This window comes from Bombus terrestris, chromosome 5 (genome assembly GCF_910591885.1).
Source record: "Bombus terrestris chromosome 5, iyBomTerr1.2, whole genome shotgun sequence".
Taxonomy (NCBI): Eukaryota; Metazoa; Arthropoda; class Insecta; order Hymenoptera; family Apidae; genus Bombus; species Bombus terrestris.
In genome coordinates this window covers 13,192,119-13,211,955 of record NC_063273.1, presented here as the reverse complement: position 1 = coordinate 13,211,955, position 19,837 = coordinate 13,192,119, and positions in this window count along the sequence as shown.

Below are 19,837 nucleotides of genomic sequence, written 5' to 3'. Positions count from 1 at the left end.
ACGTTATATTGGATCACTATATGATGTATATCGTTATGTACTATTACATAATAACGTGTAACGTTAGATTGGATCACTATATGATGTAGAACGTTACATACTATTACGTTACAACGTATAACGTTATGTACTATTACGTTATAGCGTATAACGTTAAATTGGATCACTATATGATGTATAACGTTATATACTATAACGTTATAACGTATAACGTTATATTGGATCACTATATGATGTATATCGTTATGTACTATTACATAATAACGTGTAACGTTATATTGGATCACTATATGATGTATAACGTTATATACTATTACGTAATAACGTATATCGTTATGTACTACTACGTTATAACGTACAACGTTTTATTGGATCACTATATGATGTGTAACGTTAAATACTATGACGTTACAACGTGAAACGTTATGTACTATTATGTTGGAAAGTATAACGTTATATTGGATCACTATATGGTGTCTAACGTTATATACTATTACGTAATAACGTATAAAGTTATGATCTATTAAGTTACAACGTATAACATTATACTGGATCACTATGTGATGTATAACGTTACATACTATTACCTTACATCGAATAACGTTATATTGGACCACTATATGACGTAAAGCGTTAAATACTATTACGTTACAACGTATAACGTTATGTATTATTATGTTACAACGTTTAACTTTATGTACTATTACGTTATAGCGTATAACGTTAAATTGGATCACTGTATGATGTATATCGTTATGTACTATTACATAATAACGTGTAACGTTATATTGGAGCACTATATGATGTATAACGTCATATACTATTACGCTATAGCGTATAACGTTATGTACTATTACTTTATTACGTATAACGTTATATTGGATCACTATATGACGTGTAACGTTATATACTATTACGTTACAACGTATAACGTCATGTACGATTACGTTATAATGTATAACGTTATGTACTATTATGTTATAACGTATAACGTTATATTGGATCACTATATGACGTGTAACGTTATATACCATTACGTTACAACGTATAACGTTATGTACTATTACGTTATTACGTATAATATTACATTGGATCACTATTTGATGTATAACGTTACATACTATTACGTTACATCGAATAACGTTATATTGGATCACTATATGACGTAAAACGTTATATACTATGACGTTACAACGTATAACGTTATGTACTATTACGTTATAACTTATAACGTTATATTAGATCACTATATGACGTAAAACGTTATATACTATTACGTTACAACGTATAACGTTATGTATTATTACGTTATAACGTATAACGTTACGTACTATTACGTTATAACGTATAACGTTATGTACTATTACGTTATAACGTATAACGATATATTGGTTCACTATATGATGTATAAGGTTATATACTATTACGTTACAACGTATAACGTTATGTAGTATTACGTTATAACGTGTAACGTTATGTACTATTACGTTATAACGTATAACGTTATGTACTATTACGTTATAACGTATAACGTTATATTGGATCGCAATATGATGTGTAACGTTATATAATATTACGTTACAACGTGAAACGTAATGTACTATTATGTTAAAACGTATAACGTTATATTGGATGACTATACGATGTTTAACGTTACATACTATTACGTTACAACGTTTAACGTTATGTACTATTACGTTATAACGTATAGCGTTATATTAGATCACTATATGACGTAAAACGTTATATAGTATTACGTTACAACGTATAACGTTATGTATTATTACGTTATAACGTATAACGTTAGATACTATTACGTTACATCGAATAACGCTTTATTGGATCACTGTATGACGTAAAACGTTATATACTCTTACGTTACAACGTATAACGTTAGGTACTATTACGTTATAACGTATAACGCTATATTGGGATCACTATATGACGTATAACGTTAAATACTATTACGTTACAACGTATGACGTTATGTATTATTACGTTACAACGTATAACGTTATGTACTATTACGTTATAACGTATAACGTTACGTACTATTACGTTATAGCGTATAACGATATATTGGTTCACTATATGATGTATAAGGTTATATACTATGACGTTACAACGTATAGCGTTATGTAGTATTACGTTATAACGTGTAACGTTATGTACTATTACGTTATAACGTATAACGTTATGTACTGTTACGTTATAACGTATAACGTAATGTACTATTATGTTAAAACGTATAACGTTATATTGGATGACTATATGATGTTTAACGTTACTTACTATTACGTTACAACGTATAACGTTATGTACTATTACGTTGTAACGTATAACGTTATATTAGATCACTATATGACGTAAAACGTTATATACTATTACGTTACAACGTATTACGTTATGTACTATTACGTTATTACATATAATATTATCACTATTTGATGTATAAGGATGTAATAGGATCACTATTTGATATATAACGTTACATACTATTACGTTACATCGAATAACGTTATATTGGATCACTATATGACTTAAAACGTTATATACTATGACGTTACAACGTATAACGTTATGTACTATTACCTTATAACGTATAACGTTATATTAGATCACTATATGACGTAAAACGTTATATACTATTACGTTACAACGTATAACGCTATGTATTATTACGATATAACGTATAACGTCAGATACTATTACGTTACATCGAATAACGCTATATTGGATCACTATATGACGTAAAACGTTATATACTATTACGTTACAACGTATAACGTTAGGTACTATTACGTTATAACGTATACCGCTATATTGGGATCACTATATGACGTATAACGTTAAATACTATTACGTTACAACGTATGACGTTATGTATTATTACGTTACAACGTATAACGTTATGTACTATTACGTTATAACGTATAACGTTATGTACTATTACGTTATAACGTATAACGCTATGTACTATTACGTTATAACGTATAACGTTATATTGGATCGCTATATGATGTGTAACGTTATATAATATTACGTTACATCGTGAAACGTTATGTACTATTATGTTAGAACGTATGACGTTATATTGGATGACTATATGATGTTTAACGTTACATACTATTACGTTACAACGTCTGACGTTATGTACTATTACGTTATAACGTATAACGTTATATTAGATCACTATATGACGTAAAACGTTATATACCATTACGTCACAACGTATAACGTTATGTACTATTACGTTATAATGTATAACGTTATGTACTATTACGTTATAACGTATAACGTTATATTGAATCGCTATATGATGTGTTATGTTATATAATATTACATTACAACGTGAAACGTTATGTACTATTATGTTAGAACGTATGACGTTATATTGGATTACTATATGATGTTTAACGTTACATACTATTACGATACAACGTATAACGTTATGTACTATTACGTTATAGCGTATAACGTTATATTAGATCACTATATGAAGTAAAACGTTAAATACTATTACGATACAACGTATAACGTTATGTATTATTACGTTACAACGTATAACGTTATGTACTATTACGTTACAACATATAACGTTGTGTATTATTACGTTATAACGTATAACGATATATCGGTTCACTATATGATGTATAAGGTTATGTACCATTACTTGACAACGTATAACGTTATGTATTTTTACGTTACAACGTATTACGTTATGTACTATTACGTTACAACGTATAACGTTATGTACTATTACGTTATTACGTATAATATTATATTGGATCACTATTTGATGTATATCGTTACATACTATTACGTTACACCGAATAATGTTATATTGGATCACTATATGACGTAAAACGTTATATACTATTACGTTACAACGTATAACGTTATGTATTTTTACGTTACAACGTATTACGTTATGTACTATTACGTTACAACGTATAACGTTATGTACTATTACGTTATTACGTATAATACTATATTGGATCACTATTTGATGTATAACGTTTATACTATTACATTACATCGAATAACGTTATATTGGATCACTATATGACGTAAAACGTTATATACTATGACGTTACAACGTATAACGTTATGTACTATTACGTTATAACGCATAACGCTATATTGGATCACTATATGATGTATAACGTCACATACTATTACGTTACAACGTATAACGTTATGTACTATTACGTTATAACGTATAACGTTATATTAGGATCACTATATGACGTATAACGTTAAACACTATTACGTAATAACGTATGACGATATGTACTATTACGTTATAACGTATAACGTTATATTGGATCCCTATATGATGTGTAACGTTATATACCATTACGTTACAACGTATAACGTTATGTACTATTACGTTATAATGTATAACGTTATGTACTATTACGTTATAACGTATAACGTTATATTGGATCACTATATGATGTATAACGTTACATACTATTACGTTACAACGTGAAACGTTATGTACTATTATGTTAGAACGTATAACGTTATATTGGATCACTATATGATGTATAACGTTACATACTATAACGTTACATCGAATAACGATATATTGCATCACTATATGACGTAAAACGTTATATACTATTACGATACAACGTATAACGTTATATTAGATCACTATATGACGTGAAACGTTATATACTAATACGTTGCAACGTATAACGTTATGTATTTTTACGTTACAACCTATTACGTTATGTACTATTACGTTACAACGTGTAACGTTATGTACTATTACGTTATTACGTATAACGCTATATTAGGATCACCATATGACGTATAATGTTAAATACTATTACGTAATAACGTATGACGATATGTACTATTACGTTATAACGTATAACGTTATATTGGATCCCTATATGATGTGTAACGTTATATACCATTACGTTACAACGTATAACGTTATGTACTATTACGTTATAATGTATAACGTTATGTATTATTACGTTACAACGTATAACGTTATGTACTATTACGTTATAACGTATAACGTTATGTACTATTACGTTATAACGCATAAGATTATATTGGATCACTATATGATGTATAACGTTACATACTATAACGTTACATCGAATAACGATATATTGCATCACTATATGACGTAAAACGTTATATACTATTACGTTACAACGTATAACGTTATATTAGATCACTATATGACGTGAAACGTTATATACTAATACGTTGCAACGTATAACGTTATGTATTTTTACGTTACAACCTATTACGTTATGTACTATTACGTTACAACGTGTAACGTTATGTACTATTACGTTATTAGGTATAATATTATATTGGATCATTATTTGATGTATAACGTTACATACTATTACGTTACATCGAATAACGTTATATTGCATCACTACATGACGTAAAACGTTTTATACTATTACGTTACAACGTATAACGTTATGTACTATTACGTTATTACGTATAACGCTATATTAGGATCACCATATGACGTATAATGTTAAATACTATTACGCAATAACGTATAACGCTATGTACTATTACTTTATAACGTATAACGTTATATTGGATCACTATAAGATGTATAACGTTATATACTATTATGTTACAACGTATAACGTTATGTACTATTACGTTATAATGTATAACGTTATGTACTGTTACGTTATAACGTATAACGTTATATTGGATCACTATATGATGTGTAACGTTATATACCATTACGTTACAACGTATAACGTTATGTACTATCACGTTATAATGTATAACGTTATGTACTATTACGTTATAACGTATAACGTTATATTGGATCACTATATGATGTATAACGTTACATACTATTACGTTATAATGTATAACGTTATGTACTGTTACGTTATAACGTATAACGTTATATTGAATCACAATATGATGTGTAACGTTATATACCATTACGTTACAACGTATAACGTTATGTACTATCACGTTATAATGTATAACGTTATGTACTATTACGTTATAACGTATAACGTTATATTGGATCACTATATGATGTTTAACGTTACATACTATTACGTTACATCGAATAACGTTATATTGCATCACTATATGACGTAAAACGTTATATACTATTACGTTACAACGTATAACGTTAGGTACTATTACGTTATAACGTATAACGCTATATTGGGATAACTATATGACGTATAACGTTAAATACTATTACGTTACAACGTATGACGTTATGTATTATTACGTTACAACGTATAACGTTAAATACTATTACGTAATAACGTATAACGCTATGTACTATTACTTTATAACGTATAACGTTATATTGGAGCACCATATGACGTAAAACGAACATACTATGCCGTTACAACGTATAACGTTATGTACTATTACGTTATAACGTATAACGTTATATTGGATCACTATATGATGTATATCGTTATGTACTATTACATAATAACGAGTAACGTTATATTGGATCACTATATGATGTATATCGATATGTACTATTACGTTATAACGTATAACGTTTTATTGGATCACTATATGATGTGTAACGTTAAATACTATTACGTTACAACGTGAAACGTTATGTACTATTATGTTGGAAAGTATAACGTTATATTGGATCACTATATGATGTATAACGTTACATACTATTACGTTACAACGTATAACGTTATGTACTATTACGTTATAACGTATAACGTTATATTAGATCACTATATGACGTAAAACGTTATATACTATTACGTTACAACGTATAACGTTATGTACTATTACGTTATTACGTATAATATTATCACTATTTGATGTATAAGGATGTAATAGGATCACTATTTGATGTATAAGGTTATATACTATTACGTTGCAACGTATAACGTTATGTACAATTACGTTATAACGTATAACGTTATATTAGATCACTATATGACGTAGAACGTTATATACTATTACGTTACAACGTATAACGTTATGTACTATTACGTTATTACGTATAATATTAACACTATTTGATGTATAAGGATGTAATAGGATCACTATTTGATGTATAACGTTACATACTATTACGTTACATCGAATAACGTTATATTGGATCACTATATGACTTAAAACGTTATATACTATGACGTTACAACTTATAACGTTATGTACTATTACGTTATAACGTATAACGTTATATTAGATCACTATATGACGTAAAACGTTATATACTATTACGTTACAACGTATAACGTTATGTATTATTACGATATAACGTATAACGTCAGATACTATTACGTTACATCGAATAACGCTATATTGGATCACTATATGACGTAAAACGTTATATACTATTACGTTACAACGTATAACGTTAGGTACTATTACGTTATAACGTATACCGCTATATTGGGATAACTATATGACGTATAACGTTAAATACTATTACGTTACAACGTATGACGTTATGTATTATTACGTTACAACGTATAACGTTATGTACTATTACGTTATAACGTATAACGTTACGTATTATTACGTTATAACGTATAACGATATATTGGTTCGCAATATGATGTATAAGGTTATATACTATTACGTTACAACGTATAACGTTATGTAGTATTACGTTATAACGTATAACGTTATGTACTATTACGTTATAACGTATAACGTTACGTACTATTACGTTATAACGTATACCGATATATTGGTTCACTATATGATGTATAAGGTTATATACTATGACGTTACAACGTATAACGTTATGTAGTATTACGTTATAACGTGTAACGTTATGTACTATTATGTTATAACGTATACCGTTATGTACTATTACGTTATAACGTATAACGTTATATTGGATCGCTATATGATGTGTAACGTTATATAATATTACGTTACAACGTATAACGTTATGTACTATTACGTTATAACTTATAACGTTATATTAGATCACTATATGACGTAAAACGTTATATACTATTACGTTACAACGTATAACGTTATGTATTATTACGTTATAACGTATAACGTTACATACTATTACGATACATCGAATAACGTTATATTGGACCACTATATGACGTAAAACGTTATATACTATTACGCTACAACGTATAACGTTAGGTACTATTACGTTATAACGTATAACGCTATATTTGGATCACTATATGACGCATAACGTTAAATACTATTACGTTACAACGTATGACGTTATGTATTATTACGTTACAACGTATAACGTTATGTACTATTACGTTATAACGTATAACGTTACGTACTATTACGTTATAACGTATAACGATATATTGGTTCACTATATGATGTATAAGGTTATATACTATTACGTTACAACGTATAACGTTATGTAGTATTACGTTATAACGTGTAACGTTATGTACTATTACGTTATAACGTATAACGTTATGTACTATTACGTTATAACGTATAACGTTATATTGGATCGCTGTATGATGTGTAACGTTATATAATATTACGTTACAACGTGAAACGTAATGTACTATTATGTTAAAACGTATAACGTTATATTGGATGACTATACGATGTTTAACGTTACATACAATTACGTTACAACGTATAACGTTATGTACTATTACGCTATAACGTATAGCGTTATATTAGATCACTATATGACGAAAAACGTTATATAGTATTACGTTACAACGTATGACGTTATGTATTATTACGTTACAACGTATAACGTTATGTACTATTACGTTAGAACGTATAACGTTACGTACTATTACTTTATAACGTATAACGATATATTGGTTCACTATATGATGTATAAGGTTATATACTATTACGTTACAACGTAAAACGTTATGTAGTATTACGTTATAACGTATAACGTTATGTACTGTTACGTTATAACGAATAACGTTATATTGGATCACTATATGGTGTTTAACGTTATAAAGTATTACGTAATAACATATAAAGTTATGATCTATTAGGTTATAACGTATAACATTATATTGGATCACTATGTGATGTATAACGTTACTTACTATAACGTTACATCGAATAACGATATAATGGATTACTATATGACGTGAAACGTTATATACTATTACGCTACAACGTATAACGTTATGTATTTTTACGTTACAACGTATTACGTTATGTACTATTACGTTACAACGTATAACGTTATGTACTATTACGTTATTACGTATAATATTACATTGGATCACTATTTGATGTATAACGTTACATACTATTACGTTACATCGAATAACGTTATATTGGATCACTATATGACGTAAAACGTTATATACTATGACGTTACAACGTATAACGTTATGTACTATTACGTTGTAACGTATAACGTTATATTAGATCACTATATGACGTAAAACGTTATATACTATTACGTTACAACGTATTACGTTATGTACTATTACGTTATTACATATAATATTATCACTATTTGATGTATAAGGATGTAATAGGATCACTATTTGATGTATAACGTTACATACTATTACGTTACATCGAATAACGTTATATTGGATCACTATATGACTTAAAACGTTATATACTATGACGTTACAACTTATAACGTTATGTACTATTACGTTATAACGTATAACGTTATATTAGATCACTATATGACGTAAAACGTTATATACTATTACGTTACAACGTATAACGTTATGTATTATTACGATATAACGTATAACGTCAGATACTATTACGTTACATCGAATAACGCTATATTGGATCACTATATGACGTAAAACGTTATATACTATTACGTTACAACGTATAACGTTAGGTACTATTACGTTATAACGTATGCCGCTATATTGGGATAACTATATGACGTATAACGTTAAATACTATTACGTTACAACGTATGACGTTATGTATTATTACGTTACAACGTATAACGTTAAATACTATTACGTAATAACGTATGACGCTATGTACTATTACTTTATAACGTATAACGTTATATTGTATCACTATATGATGTATAACGTTATATACTATTACGTTACAACGTATAACGTTATGTACTATTACGTTATAATGTATAACGATATGTACTATTACGTTATAACGTATAACGTTATATTGGATCACTATATGATGTATATCGTTATGTACTATTACATAATAACGAGTAACGTTATAATGGATCACTATATGATGTATATCGATATGTACTATTACGTTATAACGTATAACGTTTTATTGGATCACTATATGATGTGTAACGTTAAATACTATTACGTTACAACGTGAAACGTTATGTGCTATTATGTTGGAATGTATAACGTTATATTGGATCACTATATGATGTATAACGTTACATACTATTACGTTACAACGTATAACGTTATGTACTATTACGTTATAACGTATAACGTTATATTAGATCACTATATGACGTAAAGCGTTATATACTATTACGTTACAACGTATAACGTTATGTACTATTACGTTATTACGTATAATATTATCACTATTTGATGTATAAGGATGTAATAGGATCACTATTTGATGTATAAGGTTATATACTATTACGTTGCAACGTATAACGTTATGTACAATTACGTTATAACGTATAACGTTATATTAGATCACTATATGACGTAAAACGTTATATACTATTACGTTACAACGTATAACGTTATGTACTATTACGTTATTACGTATAATATTAGCACTATTTGATGTATAAGGATGTAATAGGATCACTATTTGATGTATAAGGTTATATACTATTACGTTACAACGTATAACGTTATGTAGTATTACGTTATAACGTATAACGTTACATACTATTAGGTTACATCGAATATCGTTATATTGGATCACTATATGACGTAAAACGTTATATACTATTACGTTACAACGTATAACGTTATCCTCTATTACGTTATAACGTATAACGCTATATTAGAATCACTATATGTCGTATAACGTTAGATACTATTACGTTATAACGTATAACGCTATGTACTATTACGTTATAACGTATAACGTTATATTGGATCACTATATGTTGTGTAACATTATATACCATTACGTTACAACGCATAACGTTATGTACTAATACGTTACAACGTATTACGTTATGTACTATTACGTTACAACGTATAACGTTATGTACTATTACGTTATTACGTATAATATTACATTGGATTACTATTTGATGTATAACGTTACATACTATTACGTTACAACGTATAACGTTATGTATTTTTACGTTACAACGTATTACGTTATGTACTATTACGTTACAACGTATAACGTTATGTACTATTACGTTATTACGTATAATATTACATTGGATTACTATTTGATGTATAACGTTACATACTATTACGTTACAACGTATAACGTTACGTACTATTACGTTATAACGTATAACGATATATTGGTTCACTATATGATGTATAAGGTTATATACTATTACGTTACAACGTATAACGTTATGTAGTATTACGTTATAACGTATAACGTTATGTACTATTACGTTATAACGTATAACGTTACGTACTATTACGTTATAACGTATAACGATATATTGGTTCACTATATGATGTATAAGGTTATATACTATGACGTTACAACGTATAACGTTATGTAGTATTACGTTATAACGTGTAACGTTATGTACTATTACGTTATAACGTATACCGTTATGCACTATTACGTTATAACGTATAACGTTATATTGGATCGCTATATGATGTGTAACGTTATATAATATTACGTTACAACGGGAAACGTAATGTACTATTATGTTAAAACGTATAACGTTATATTGGATGACTATATGATGTTTAACGTTACATACTATTACGTTACAACGTATAACGTTATGTACTATTACGTTGTAACGTATAACGTTATATTACATCACTATATGACGTAAAACGTTATATACTATTACGTTACAACGTATTACGTTATGTACTATTACCTTATTACATATAATATTATCACGATTTGATGTATAAGGATGTAATAGGATCACTATTTGATGTATAACGTTACATACTATTACGTTACATCGAATAACGTTATATTGGATCACTATATGACTTAAAACGTTATATACTATGACGTTACAACGTATAACGTTATGTACTATTACGTTATAACGTATAACGTTATATTAGATCACTATATGACGTAAAACGTTATATACTATTACGTTACAACGTATAACGTTATGTATTATTACGATATAACGTATAACGTTAGATACTATTACGTTACATCGAATAACGCTATATTGGATCACTATATGACGTAAAACGTTATATACTATTACGTTACAACGTATAACGTTAGGTACTATTACGTTATAACTCATAACGCTATATTGGGATCACTATATGACGTATAACGTTAAATACTATTACGTTACAACGTATGACGTTATGTATTATTACGTTACAACGTATAACGTTATGTACTATTACGTTATAACGTATAACGTTACGTACTATTACGTTATAACGTATAACGATATATTGGTTCACTATATGATGTATAAGGTTATATACTATTACGCTACAACGTATAACGTTATGTAGTATTACGTTATAACGTGTAACGTTATGTACTATTACGTTATAACGTATAACGTTATATTGGATCACTATATGGTGTTTAACGTTACATACTATTACGTTACATCGAATAACGTTATATTGCATCACTATATGACGTAAAACGTTATATACTATTACGTTACAACGTATAACGTTAGGTACTATTACGTTATAACGTATAACGCTATATTGGGATAACTATATGACGTATAACGTTAAATACTATTACGTTACAACGTATGACGTTATGTGTAATTACGTTACAACGTATAACGTTAATACTATTACGTAATAACGTATAACGCTATGTACTATTACTTTATAACGTATAACGTTATATTGGATCACTATATGATGTATAACGTTACATACTATTACGTTAAAACGTATAACGTTATGTACTATTACGTTATAATGTATAACGTTATGTACAATTACGTTATAACGTATAACGTTACATTGGATCACTATATGAATTGTAACGTTAAATACTATTACGTAATAACGTATAACGTTATATTAGGTCACTATATGACGTAAAACGTTACATACTATGCCGTTACAACGTATAACGTTATGTACTATTACGTTATAACGTATAACGTTATATTAGGTCACTATATGACGTAAAACGTTACATACTATGCCGTTACAACGTATAACGTTATGTACTATTACGTTATAACGTATAACGTTATATTGGATCACTATATGATGTATATCGTTATGTACTATTACATAATAACGAGTAACGTTATATTGGATCACTATATGATGTATATCGATATGTACTATTACGTTATAACGTACAACGTTTTATTGGATCACTATATGATGTGTAACGTTAAGTACTATTACGTTACAACGTGAAACGTTATGTACTATTATGTTGGAAAGTATAACGTTATATTGGATCACTATATGATGTATAACGTTACATACTATTACGTTACAACGTATAACGTTATGTACTATTACGTTATAACGTATAACGTTATATTAGATCACTATATGACGTAAAACGTTATATACTATTACGTTACAACGTATAACATTATGTACTATTACGTTATTACGTATAATATTATCACTATTTGATGTATAAGGATGTAATAGGATCACTATTTGATGTATAAAGTTATATACTATTACGTTACAACGTATAATGTTATGTACTATGACGTTACATTGTATAACGTTATATTGGATCACTATATGGTGTTTAACGTTATATACTATTACGTAATAACGTATAAAGTTATGATCTATTAAGTTACAACGTATAACATTACATTGGATCACTATATGATGTATAACGTTACATACTATTACGTTACAACGTATAACGTTATGTACTATTACGTTACAACGTATAACGTTATGTATTATTATGTTACAACGTTTAACTTTATGTACTATTACGTTATAGCGTATAACGTTAAACTGGATCACTATTTGATGTATAAAGTTATATACTATTACGTTACAACGTATAATGTTATGTACTATGACGTTACATTGTATAACGTTATATTGGATCACTATATGATGTATATCGATATGTACTATTACGTTATAACGTATAACGTTATATTGGATCACTATATGATGTATAACGTTACATACTATTACGTTACAACGTATAATGTTATGTACTATGACGTTACATTGTATAACGTTATATTGTATCACTATATGATGTATAACGTTATATACTATTACGTTACAACGTATAACGTTATGTATTATTACGATATAACGTATAACGTTAGATACTATTACGTTACAACGTATAACGTTAGGTACTATTACGTTACAACGAATAACGCTATATTGGATCACTATATGACGTAAAACGTTATATACTATTACGTTACAACGTATAACGTTATCCTCTATTACGTTATAACGTGTAAGGCTATATTAGAATCACTATATGACGTATAACGTTAAATACTATTACGTAATAACGTATAACGCTATGTACTATTACGTTATAACGTATAACGTTATAATAGATCACTATATAACGTAAAACGTTATATACTATCACGTTACAACGTATGACGTTATGTATTATTACGTTACAACGTATAACGTTATGTACTATTACGTTATAACGTATAACGTTACGTACTATTACGTTATAACGTATAACGATATATTGGTTCACTATATGATGTATAAGGTTATATACTATTACGTTACAACGTATAACGTTATGTAGTATTACGTTATAACGTGTAACGTTATGTACTATTACGTTATAACGTATAACGTTATATTGGATCACTCTATGGTGTTTAACGTTACATACTATTACGTTACATCGAATAACGTTATATTGCATCACTATATGACGTAAAACGTTATATACTATTACGTTACAACGTATAACGTTAGGTACTATTACGTTATAACGTATAACGCTATATTGGGATAACTATATGACGTATAACGTTAAATACTATTACGTTACAACGTATGACGTTATGTGTAATTACGTTACAACGTATAACGTTAAATACTATTACGTAATAACGTATAACGCTATGTACTATTACTTTATAACGTATAACGTTATATTGGATCACTATATGAATTGTAACGTTAAATACTATTACGTAATAACGTATAACGTTATGTACTATTACGTTATAACGTATAACGTTATATTAGGTCACTATATGACGTAAAACGTTACATACTATGCCGTTACAACGTATAACGTTATGTACTATTACGTTATAACGTATAACGTTATATTGGATCACTATATGATGTATATCGTTATGTACTATTACATAATAACGAGTAACGTTATATTGGATCACTATATGATGTATATCGATATGTACTATTACGTTATAACGTATAACGTTTTATTGGATCACTATATGATGTGTAACGTTAAATACTATTACGTTACAACGTGAAACGTTATGTACTATTATGTTGGAAAGTATAACGTTATATTGGATCACTATATGATGTATAACGTTACATACTATTACGTTACAACGTATAACGTTATGTACTGTTACGTTATAACGTATAACGTTATATTGGATGACTATATGGTGTTTAACGTTATAAAGTATTACGTAATAACATATAAAGTTATGATCTATTAGGTTATAACGTATAACATTATATTGGATCACTATGTGATGTATAACGTTACTTACTATAACGTTACATCGAATAACGATATAATGGATTACTATATGACGTGAAACGTTATATACTATTACGCTACAACGTATAACGTTATGTATTTTTACGTTACAACGTATTACGTTATGTACTATTACGTTACAACGTATAACGTTATGTACTATTACGTTATTACGTATAATATTACATTGGATCACTATTTGATGTATAACGTTACATACTATTACGTTACATCGAATAACGTTATATTGGATCACTATATGACGTAAAACGTTATATACTATGACGTTACAACGTATAACGTTATGTACTATTACGTTGTAACGTATAACGTTATATTAGATCACTATATGACGTAAAACGTTATATACTATTATGTTACAACGTATTACGTTATGTACTATTACGTTATTACATATAATATTATCACTATTTGATGTATAAGGATGTAATAGGATCACTATTTGATGTATAACGTTACATACTATTACGTTACATCGAATAACGTTATATTGGATCACTATATGACTTAAAACGTTATATACTATGACGTTACAACTTATAACGATATGTACTATTACGTTATAACGTATAACGTTATATTAGATCACTATATGACGTAAAACGTTATATACTATTACGTTACAACGTATAACGTTATGTATTATTACGATATAACGTATAACGCCAGATACTATTACGTTACATCGAATAACGCTATATTGGATCACTATATGACGTAAAACGTTATATACTATTACGTTACAACGTATAACGTTAGGTACTATTACGTTATAACGTATACCGCTATATTGGGATAACTATATGACGTATAACGTTAAATACTATTACGTTACAACGTATGACGTTATGTATTATTACGTTACAACGTATAACGCTAAATACTATTACGTAATAACGTATAACGCTATGTACTATTACTTTATAACGTATAACGTTATATTGGATCACTATATGATGTATAACGTTATATACTATTACGTTACAACGTATAACGTTATGTACTATTACGTTATAATGTATAACGATATGTACTATTACGTTATAACGTATAACGTTATATTGGATCACTATATGATGTATATCGTTATGTACTATTACGTTATAACGTATAACGTTTTATTGGATCACTATATGATGTGTAACGTTAAATACTATTACGTTACAACGTGAAACGTTATGTGCTATTATGTTGGAATGTATAACGTTATATTGGATCACTATATGATGTATAACGTTACATACTATTACGTTACAACGTATAACGTTATGTACTATTACGTTATAACGTATAACGTTATATTAGATCACTATATGACGTAAAACGTTATATACTATTACGTTACAACGTATAACGTTATGTACTATTACGTTATTACGTATAATATTATCACTATTTGATGTATAAGGATGTAATAGGATCACTATTTGATGTATAAGGTTATATACTATTACGTTGCAACGTATAACGTTATGTACAATTACGTTATAACGTATAACGTTATATTAGATCACTATATGACGTAAAACGTTATATACTATTACGTTACAACGTATAACGTTATGTACTATTACGTTATTACGTATAATATTAACACTATTTGATGTATAAGGATGTAATAGGATCACTATTTGATGTATAAGGTTATATACTATTACGTTACAACGTATAACGTTATGTAGTATTACGTTATAACGTATAACGTTACATACTATTACGTTACATCGAATATCGTTATATTGGATCACTATATGACGTAAAACGTTATATACTATTACGTTACAACGTATAACGTTATCCTCTATTACGTTATAACGTATAACGCTATATTAGAATCACTATATGTCGTATAACGTTAGATACTATTACGTAATAACGTATAACGCTATGTACTATTACGTTATAACGTATAACGTTATATTGGATCACTATATGATGTGTAACATTATATACCATTACGTTACAACGCATAACGTTATGTACTAAAACGTTACAACGTATTACGTTATGTACTATTACGTTACAACGTATAACGTTATGTACTATTACGTTATTACGTATAATATTACATTGGATTACTATTTGATGTATAACGTTACATACTATTACGTTACAACGTATAACGTTATGTATTTTTACGTTACAACGTATTACGTTATGTACTATTACGTTACAACGTATAACGTTATGTACTATTACGTTATTACGTATAATATTACATTGGATTACTATTTGATGTATAACGTTACATACTATTACGTTACAGCGTATAACGTTACGTACTATTACGTTATAACGTATAACGATATATTGGTTCACTATATGATGTATAAGGTTATATACTATTACGTTACAACGTATAACGTTATATTGGATCACTATATGGTGTTTAACGTTACATGCTATTACGTTACATCGAATAACGTTATATTGCATCACTATATGACGTAAAACGTTATATACTATTACGTTACAACGTATAACGTTAGGTACTATTACGTTATAACGTATAACGCTATATTGGGATAACTATATGACGTATAACGTTAAATACTATTACGTTACAACGTATGACGTTATGTGTAATTACGTTACAACGTATAACGTTAAATACTATTACGTAATAACGTATAACGCTATGTACTATTACTTTATAACGTATAACGTTATATTGGATCACTATATGATGTATAACGTTATATACTATTACGTTACAACGTATAACGTTATGTACTATTACGTTATAATGTATAACGTTATATTGGATCACTATGTGATGTATATCGTTATCTACTATTACATAATAACGAGTAACGTTATATTGGATCACTATATGATGTATATCGATATGTACTATTACGTTATAACGTACAACGTTTTATTGGATCACTATATGATGTGTAACGTTAAGTACTATTACGTTACAACGTGAAACGTTATGTACTATTATGTTGGAAAGTATAACGTTATATTGGATCACTATATGATGTATAACGTTACATACTATTACGTTACAACGTATAACGTTATGTACTATTACGTTATAACGTATAACGTTATATTAGATCACTATATGACGTAAAACGTTATATACTATTACGTTACAACGTATAACATTATGTACTATTACGTTATTACGTATAATATTATCACTATTTGATGTATAAGGATGTAATAGGATCACTATTTGATGTATAAAGTTATATACTATTACGTTACAACGTATAATGTTATGTACTATGACGTTACATTGTATAACGTTATATTGGATCACTATATGGTGTTTAACGTTATATACTATTACGTAATAACGTATAAAGTTATGATCTATTAAGTTACAACGTATAACATTACATTGGATCACTATATGATGTATAACGTTACATACTATTACGTTACAACGTATAACGTTATGTACTATTACGTTACAACGTATAACGTTATGTATTATTATGTTACAACGTTTAACTTTATGTACTATTACGTTATAGCGTATAACGTTAAATTGGATCACTATTTGATGTATAAAGTTATATACTATTACGTTACAACGTATAATGTTATGTACTATGACGTTACATTGTATAACGTTATATTGGATCACTATATGATGTATATCGATATGTACTATTACGTTATAACGTATAACGTTATATTGGATCACTATATGATGTATAACGTTACATACTATTACGTTACAACGTATAACGTTATGTACTATTACGTTACAACGTATAACGTTATGTATTATTATGTTACAACGTTTAACTTTATGTACTATTACGTTATAGCGTATAACGTTAAATTGGATCACTATATGATGTATAACGTTATATACTATTACGTTACAACGTATAACGTTATGTATTATTACGATATAACGTATAACGTTAGATACTATTACGTTACAACGAATAACGCTATATTGGATCACTATATGACGTAAAACGTTATATACTATTACGTTACAACGTATAACGTTAGGTACTATTACGTTATAACGTATAACGCTATATTGGGATCACTATATGACGTATAACGG